The sequence below is a fragment of the Pinus tabuliformis genome, chromosome 3_2 (genome assembly GCF_031772625.1).
Source record: "Pinus tabuliformis cultivar Carrire ecotype Pingquan chromosome 3_2, CPIR1, whole genome shotgun sequence".
NCBI lineage: Eukaryota > Viridiplantae > Streptophyta > Pinopsida > Pinales > Pinaceae > Pinus > Pinus tabuliformis.
Window position 1 is genome coordinate 521459041 of NC_142302.1, and position 9531 is coordinate 521468571.

Here is a 9531-nt window from a genome sequence, read left to right on the forward strand (position 1 = left end):
GCCTGCTTTTCTTAGTGAATCCTCAACCTTGTTATGAGTGCACAAGTATATGCAATCATATGGAAGAAATGGTGCCCTTGGCATTTGTGTTATTTTACCACCCCCTGCTTTGGCCTCAACAGCTTGTCCTTTTCCCTCATTCCTCTGCCGGTTCCTTCTGTGGTGGTCTTTCTTGTGTTTGTTACATCATCATTGAGACCCTCACTGTTGCTTCTTTATCATATCCATGAAGTCTACCTGAAGGTAGATCTCCATGTGTGTCTAAACTTTGATTGCAACCGTGGAATTTTATTTCAAATACCCATTGAGAGATATCAAATTACAGTTCACACTGAGGTATGCAGGCCAATATAAATTGTATGCTGAGATCCTTGATCATAGGACAGATCCTTCAACTTCATCTCTTTGATCTCCATCAAGTGGAGTCCAGCATTGCAAATTCGAACAGTTTTACTGAGTATGCAAGCACTGTTAAGTGCACCAAATCCAGATGACCCTCTTTCTGAAAACATTGCAAAACACTGGAAGACAAATGAAATTGAGGCTGTGGAAACAGCAAAAGAATGGATAAGGTTGTATGCAAGTGGGGCCTGACATTCTACATCGATTCATTCAATAGTACTGTTCCAATGTGCCATTTGTGCGAATGAACAGGTCTTGTATGAGTGGGCCATCTTGCAGATGACCTACTTACATGAAGCCACAGAGAAGTACTTATTCCAGTTATTTCCAGTGTGTGACTACTTTCTAGTCCAGATCAAGCTTTCGATATTACATCTTTCTCTTTGATCTCGGATGCGAGGAGAGCTGTTGTGCATTAGGGCATTCACAACTATCGATGATGACATGAATATCTGTTCTTCCATCTCTACGTCTTATTTCTACCTCTAGTGCTGAGTGGTTCTTTTCTTTTTGTGCGGCCACTGTTCCTATTTTCACCTTGTAAAACTTGCTGGTGAAACTGTCATTGAACTGGAATGTATCTTTTTCACCTATATCCCTACCCATAGGTTCTTTACGCAGTACATTTTCCCTTTACACAGGCAAGAGATTGCAAGCACCTTTTCAGGTCTGCAGCTAGGATATCTGTTGCCTGTTCAATTTCTTTATAGCTCAGAAAATTTGCTGAATTAAACAGCATTAGAATACACATCTGATAAGTGGAAACATTAAGTTCATGTTTCCTAGATTTACCAAAGGTTTCTTTTAGGTCTGCAGTTCCCATGTTAGTCTGCCATGTCAATCTCCAACCAGTGTGTGTGTTGAGATAGTATCCCCTAAACCTTTCACACACAGCCCAGATTTCTGTGGGCAGGTTGCAACATGCACCTGGCTGTGTTGGCCATGAACCTGTTGTGAGAACTTGCACGGCCAAAGTAGGCTCTTCGCTGACTTCATTGGAGCCAGCTAGCAATGCATTGAAGCCTTGCATAGTGTCCCTGGAAGTCTTCATATCTGTAAACATACCTTCCAACTTCGAAGTGAACTGATAACCACATTCTGTCTTTAATTTCACAATTAGACTCCTCTCAACATCATCTGAAACAGTTTTCCCTTGTCAAGTATTACTTCTACATCCTCTTCGCTGACTCCTTTTAGACCCTTCCGAAGTTTATCATCAACAAACAAAGAAATATATTCTGGTGACATTGTATTCAAATTAATAAAGAATTCAAATGATGATTTCAAAGCATTTTGGAAAGTTTTATCATTGCTAAATGCCATGCTAATAATTTTGTCATACTTATCAAGAAGGTGCTGCACAAAGTCAACTGAATCTTTCAGCGTCTCTAGAGTTCCATGAGTACTTGTTCATTTTTCACTTTGTTGCACAGGTACTTGTAAAAAAAATGTCAACGCACATAGAGAATGCAGCATGCACGGATTGAAGCAGTTGAGAATTGGTGGTCTTTTTGGGATAACAAGAGACACCTTTTGAAGCTGAATTACCTTTTAGATGGTGGTTTACAGTGGAAGAGATTGTTACTAAAACCAATTCTTATCCCAAAGCTTGCAAATATTCAGCCGAGCAACTTTAATTGAGGCGTGATTCACGTGAGAGAGAGAAGTGGCCAAGTGTACGTGGCCTCATGCAACTAGAAGTGTTGTTCCTCACTGTAGTTCTCTGCCTGTAATCACTCACCATTAGTTGCACTGGAGTTCAAACGGCCAACACTTCCTGTTTTTTAAATTTCCACGTGAGTCAACTGTCCACGTGTACTGCGTGACTGCCGGCTGAGTTCTAGAGAAGACAATCAGCTTAACCTCGATAATTCGTGGCTTAATCCCACCATTCCATTAATTCGTGCAGTTTTTAAATTAAATTTATGTAATAGAAGAATGAGTTTCAATCACATACCTCGAAGTTGAATGGCTGACGTGAGCTGCTGTGGCTTGTCATTGCTGCATGCATTGGTTTTTCTAATTGCATGTGGCTTGGCTGCTAATCTTTGATTGTTTTTTTCCTTATGCAGGTGTCCTCTGGCCGGATCTGAGCTGCATGCAATTGTTTCCACGTTCAGATCTGCACCTTCAAGCTGCTGCTGCTGCATGGTCACAAAACCAGAACTTTCTTTCGCCATTTCTCCCAAACGGTAAAGCGGATTGATCTGAAACTTGCTGAGCATGTTTCTATCATCACGATGCATCTCCCATAGCAAAATCATGATCAATGGATGCACGGATTTTGAGAAAAATGGAAAATGGCTGAAGATTTCAGAGCTCGATTTCTCGGAGACCGTGCATCGGAATCAGCTGAAACTGCTTGGGTAGGTTACCATCACTCACATGCATATCCCCATGAAACAGGTTTTGAAATGGATGCACGGATATGGAGAAAATACAAAAATGGTTGATGGTGATGGAGGCTGATTTCTTGGAAACCGTGCACCGGAACGGCATGAAACTGCTCAGGCATGTTGTCATCACCCATCTACAATTCCCCATAAAACGGTTTGTCAAATGGATGCATGGTTTTCAAGTTATGGCAAAAACAAATTTTGCTCTATGGATTTTTGCCTCAAGGCTTTTTGCAAATGTTTGCATGGAAGGAAAAACTGAGCTTGGGTTGTGATGCAGGTATGGAGATGATGGAGGAGGAGTTGGAAGATTGCATGAGGACTTCTGAACCCTTGAGGAAGCTACCATGTTCGCCAAACCACTTTTTGAAATCCATGTCTAGTTTCCCACAATTTCTACAGGAAGTTCCTGTAGAAGCACAATGAGAAGCACAATGAGGTGGAAAAAATGATGGAGAAAGGCAAGGGATGGCCACATAAGTGCTTGCGGGCCTAATCAACAGATTCCCACCATCAGATTCCATTCTAGACTTGAATTTCGTTCATCCAAAGGTTCTACAGGATGTTTCCTGTAGAAATACAGAGCTTCCTGTAGAAGGCACAAGAAAGATTCCTTTAACCTTGATTTGAGTGCTCCTCCTGTCATGAAACGTCTTTCTTGCAACCTGCAATGTCATTGCTGCAACATGAAATTATTCAATGGAGATTAGCTTTATTTTTCTTTTCCTTTTCCTCTTTTTTTTTTTTGAAAAACAACTAGGGCGCCTCATGGAGGTTTTCACCCTAATTGCCTGCCTTGGGCGCCTCCAAGGGAGGTTTTCACCCAAATATCTTATTCTCTTTTCTCTTTTTTTTTCAACCCATTGACCGCCTCATGGAGGTTTTCAATCAATGAGCCAATCTAAGGCGCCTCCGAGGAGTTTTTCACCTTAGATTTCTATTTTCCTTTTTTTTCATTTTCTTTCTTTTTCTTTTTTCTCTTTTTTCCTTTTTTCTTTTTTCTACCCTACCCTACCTGAAAAACAAAATCGTTCTCAAGTATAAGAATACTTCCAATGGAGCCATGTGCACATCAAGATTAGAGACAAAATGATGTGAAGGCTCGGAATGCATGCTTTGACAACTATCCAAATTTCAGAGACAAAATGATCTGACTTTGAAAGTACAAAACATAGCTCAAGAAGAGAGTACTGCTGCAACTTAGTGACTGTCTGGAACCATGTCTCAATATAGCTTTGATATCCTTGGTCCTTTTTCTGATCTGAATCATGTTTCATGTCACCTTCTAACATGAATTTCTCTTCTTCCTCTTTTTGTTGATCTTTCTCTTGACTACATGGAGGGTTTGATGGTAACCATGAGGAAGCTTTCTTGATCTCTGATTTTGATCTCTTCACTTGATCAAGTGTAGCCCATGGTTCTTTGATTTCCTCTTCTGAATCTTCTTTTGCCTTTGGTCCTTCAATGTTGTCAACATAATCTCTTCTTTGCAACACTCTTCCTGAGCCATGGTGAAGATCATTGAGCTCAAGAGGAGTCATTTGGACATGTTGAGCCTCAGCTTTGCAATTGGGTTGAGCTACTACATTGCATGGCTTTGGAAATGGTACGGGTAGTTGAGTGGAGGTGTGAAATTGAGATGGAGATGGATGGCATTGTGGTTGGGTAGGCATTTGGGGTTGCCTTGGTGGAGGAGGAGGCGATGGTTGTCGATGAGCAGGTGGTGGAGGAAAATAAGCGGGATGAGAGTTGTACTGGGGCCTCCACTCCTGATGAGGTGCATTCCACTGAGGCTGTGGCTGAGCATAAGAGTGAAATGAATGAGCAACTGGTTGGGCATAATATGGATCTGTGAAGGAACAAGGAGGAGGTGTGAACCAGGAAGGATGAGCAGGGGGACCACAAGAAGGCATGAAAGTGGCTTGATAGGGGTCATAATAGGTCTCGGATGTCCCTTGCAGTTCCCACTGATAAGATCTAGGTCTATGCGGCCTCCTTTGGTTCATATAATGGAGTGGTTCAGTGGCTCCTTTGGCTCTCTGATATTCAGCTTTGAATCTGGGTAAGGAAGGGCACTGATCTGTAGGATGGTATTCTTCACAGACAAAACACACTTCTATGGAGTACAATGGACATTCGTTCCTAGGATGCTTTCTAGTACACCTAGGACAAAAAATGACCAAAGCCCTCTTGGCTTCCTCTTGCTTCTATTGGATCCGCAAGGTATCCAGTTGCATGGCAAGAAACTGCCTCATATCACTCTTGAAATCTTTGATCTGATTTTCAAATTCATCTTTGGACAAGATGTTGCTCCCAACATTTCTGCTTGTAGCCATTCACTTAGAGGAATGTTTCTTCTTCTTCTCCCCTAGAGGTTCTTTAAATATGTCGTGATGTCCACCCAAGGGTTCTTTAATCACAACCATCGAAGAAGAGAGAATGTTGGCTGTGTGAAGCAGTGGGGGTGTTGTGCAATCATTTTTCTAACTTATCTCTACTCCTACAAGGCATGAAAGGAAATATTTTTGGTTGTTTTTCTCTTTTTTTTGCTTGTACCTACAAAAACTTAAATAGATTGAACTGCAACTAACTATCTTGCTGAAATGAAAATGCGGAATTGAAATGAAAGCAGGAAAGGACTAATCTATTTTGCTCAAACAAAATTGCAGGAATGAAATGCTAGGCTACGCTTGCAGAATTGAAATTCTAATCTACGCTTGCAGAAATGAAATTGCGGAATTGAAATGCTAATCTATGAAAGCGGGAAACGTCTAATCTACTTTTGCGGAAATGAAATTGCAGAATAGAAATGAAATAAACTACTTAGCAGAAGGTTGTAGTGGAAAATAGAAGAAAAAGCGGCAATCACCAATACTCTGACGCTTCCCCGGCAACGGCGCCAAAAAGATGGTGGGCTCCAGTATTGTAGCAATAATGCTACAACTCCTGGAGCTTCCTATCTCTAATTTTATCAACCCGGTAGTTCGTACAAACTTGGAAGCGACGGTGCTGTATGCACAAGTACTAGCTCTTGTCGCAGCTATCACTTGGTCAGCTGGCACAAGTCTGCTAGGGCTCAAGCCAACTTCTATATGTTCTCAGAAGAAGCTTTCTAAATGATGGATGAAGGCTATCTCAAAGGAAATTAATCTACTTTGCAAAAATGAACTGAAAGCCAACCAAAACATGGAAACCCTAGTAAACCCTAATCTGACTAGTTTAACCTCCATGATGCAATAGTGAGAGTGCAAACTTCTAGAAATGATGCCATTACTTCTAGTGATATGAGATGCATGAATTTAAACTACTTCTACTGAAAAGAACATTGTTTTTGTATTTTTGCTTAAGTGGTTGGAGTTATTATGATTTTGTTTCTTGTTAGGGTTTGACTGTGCAGGGGTAGCTCGAAGGGAAAGAAATCTTGGGAACGGTCAGGAGGGCTAGGAAAGGTTCCAGGGGATCCAAAACATCATTCCACAGAAGTCCACAATGTTCAGGTGCTCGGCAACTGAGTTTGCAGGCTTCTACAGGATGTCTACAGGGGATCCTACAGGATGTTCAGAGATTTCTACAGGATGTTCCGAAATGGGATTTTGGAGCATGGGTGAGTGAGGGAAGATGCATGAGTGGATAGGGAGGTAGGATAGGGGTCTGAAGTGGCCTAGGAACAGATGGATGGAGCTAAGGAATGGCGAGGATGGTTCAATTTGTTCAAGGGAGAGTGAAGCAATGTTGCACAAAAATTAGGGTTTTGGGAGTGAATGGCAAACGTGAAGCAAGGGTTCTAAGTAGAGGGTGAAGTGGATGGTGCTGATGGAGAATAAGTAGATGAAGGAGTGGTACAGGTGCTCTGCAAGTCGTTTTTCCAATCTGAACCAACAAAGACTTATGAATTCAAAGACCTAATTACGTTGACCTAATTTGCTAGCTGTTAGTAAAGAGATGAACAGAAGTGTGACCTGCAATGAAACCATGTATTTTAACTCATGCAAATAAGCAAATGAAAGTTTGAACTTGTAACCAACTTCTACACATGAAAATCAAACACTAGTGATTGCATGGCAAAGCAAAATCAGTGTTTTTGTGGGCAGCAAAGTCATCCTAGTCACAGCTCCTGATCCCACTAAGGGAGAGGTGAAACCACAGATGTTTGATGACCCTTTTCTTGAAGCTTTTTCTGTTAACAACCTGTCAACTAAATCTGAGCATGAAAAGCTATTTTACACATAAAAAAAAAACTAAATAACAACACAAGAGTTAGATCTAAATAGCAGATTTTATTCTAAGAATGCAGCAAAAACATATAAAGATAATCAAAGGAGGTATTGGGCGCTTGAGATGGGCCCAACCCCAAGAGCTACAGCCTCCTAAGAGAGATTTAGAGCTGGTGCAAAGCTGGATTCATCTTTATTGATCAATAAATGAAGAGTTACATCAAAACTGTCCACAAGAAGGACTTGAAAATGAGCTGAAAGCAAAGCTAATCTATTGCATAAAAATCGAACTACAAACTAGCTAACTAATGGCTAACAAAATGACTAACTAGCTAACCAAATTGACTAACTGAAATGAGGTCTTAAGCCCTCTTATTTATACAATTTGAGGACCCAACAGTCCTCCTAGAATTTAGGGACTCGGCTGCCCAAAACTTGGAGTTAACAGCAGTCCTGCTTGACTTGCTTGGCTGCCCTTGTGCTGACTGATTTGGTGGCCCTTGAACTTCGAGTTGATGGTGGAGAATTCGAGGTAAGGGCCCATAAATGAAGGGGACACCTTCCTACAAATCCTCTAGCTTGTTCTCCCACGAATTTGGTTGCCAAGTGCTCATTAAGACCTTCAATTTTGTCTCCAAGTTGACCAAAAAGGCTACACAAAGCACCCATTAGACTTGTTGGCATAATGACTAACCAAATTCACTCTATTAACATAAATATAATAAAAAACATGCAATAAACTAATGAGAATGGTGGATTAAGTCAAATTAGGAGGTTGAATGAGCCCAAATAATTGTCCATTTTTGGGGCTCATCAGTTACCTCTGTAATCACTCGAGGTCCCAAAAGACACGAAATGGAAATAGAAATCGATTTTTTTTGTCCATTAGTGGGAAATTGATCAGTGTATTAAAATCCTACGTTATCGCTCATATATGGGGTGTGTGATCTAATGCTGGAGAAATGAGCAGGGGTGTGTGATCCAATGCTGGAGAAATGAGCATCGACCCCTCACGTTGAAATTCAGTTGGAGGGAATCTATGGTAATCAAACTCCCTGTATTGGAGATCAACGTTCAAGATTCTTTGCAAGGCCCCTATCCCAAAACATGAAAGGAACAGAGAAGAGGAGCACAAAACTAGAAAGGGGCTAAGATGGCTTTTGTAGAGGACTTACTCGCGTGATGTAGCAAAGACCTCGAAATGAATATAATTAGAGACACATCATCATGATGTCACTTAAATTTTCAGAATTCATTCCTAACAAAATGAAGAGTATTTATAAGCAGAAAAAAGTAGAAAAAAAGTTTATTGTTATGGTAAAAGAAAACGTTCGTGATTTACCAAGTTGACCGGTTGAAGTAATTCTGAGCAAACTACCTTCAACTCCAATTCAACACAAGTTGCACAAGTTGTAAACAACATGTCACATTGTACAATATTCTCTAGTTATCCAAATCCAAAGAGACAAGGACTCGTACCTTTTCCCAGTTGTTCAAATTTCAATTCGAAGTGATATGTAGAACTTTCTTATTAGTCCCTGCCATTTGGCATCCGGCAGGGACTATAGTAATCGTTCCGGACGGAGATAGCATTAATTCGAAGGTGTTATTCGGTTGTTATCCTAAAGTTTCGAAATGCTTTGTGTGGGACGTATGCTAAGTTTCATTCACAGCTCAACTTCACCATCTTATTTGGCCTCTTCCCAAGGCGGAAGAGGCTTGACCATAGCTTAAAAGCAATAATCCCGGTGCATTTTCGCTAACCGTCACGGGTGTCTGGTTTTAATGTTAGCATTACTTCTGCCCGGGTATGCGAAGGTTTAGTAAAGCTCCGTGTTCCCTGTTACAATGTTCTGCATTGGCAGCTAGTGCATGCCATGATGCACCATGGTTCAACAGCTGTTAGCCTTCGTCGCACGTTCTGTTAAGAACCCTACAGGGGAAAACCAAACACAGGGACTCAAATTTAATCTCAAACTCGCCTGTCAAAGCCCTCGCTCTGAATTCGAATGGGTCTTCTCTATACACAGGATCCTCGACTGCAACTAGATCTGGATCTATACCCGTAGAGCACCTCCGAAGGACACCTCAAGGTCCGGCCCCTCGGAGAACACCTCTCAATCTTTGGATCGAAGCGTGTGCCGCACGTTCTGTTAAGAACCCTACAGGGGAAAACCAAACACAGGGACTCAAATTTAATCTCAGACACGCCTGTCAAAGCCCTCGCTCTGAATTCAAATGGGTCTTCTCTATACACAGGATCCTCGACTGTAACTAGATCTGGATCTATACCCATAGAGCACCTCGGAGGACACCTCAAGGTCCGGCCCCTCGGAGAACACCTCTCAATCTTTGGATTGAAGCGTGTGCGCTATGTGCTAGCTCTGCGCCACTATGAAATGCCCGGTATGTCTGGCAATGGGTTCGTATGGCCCGGTAAGCCTAGCATGAGCGTCCGTCCCGGTCTATTCAGGCTCCTCAGATATGACTGTGAAGGTATGGCGAGTCTTCTTGATACA

The 9531-nt window shown here is 41.6% G+C and overlaps 1 pseudogene; it reads right to left on the reverse strand.

Moving 5' to 3' along the window:
* Positions 1-326: 326 nt before the first annotated feature.
* LOC149181609 (cullin-3A-like) lies at positions 327-9308 on the reverse strand (annotated as a pseudogene).
* Positions 9309-9531: the final 223 nt, after the last annotated feature.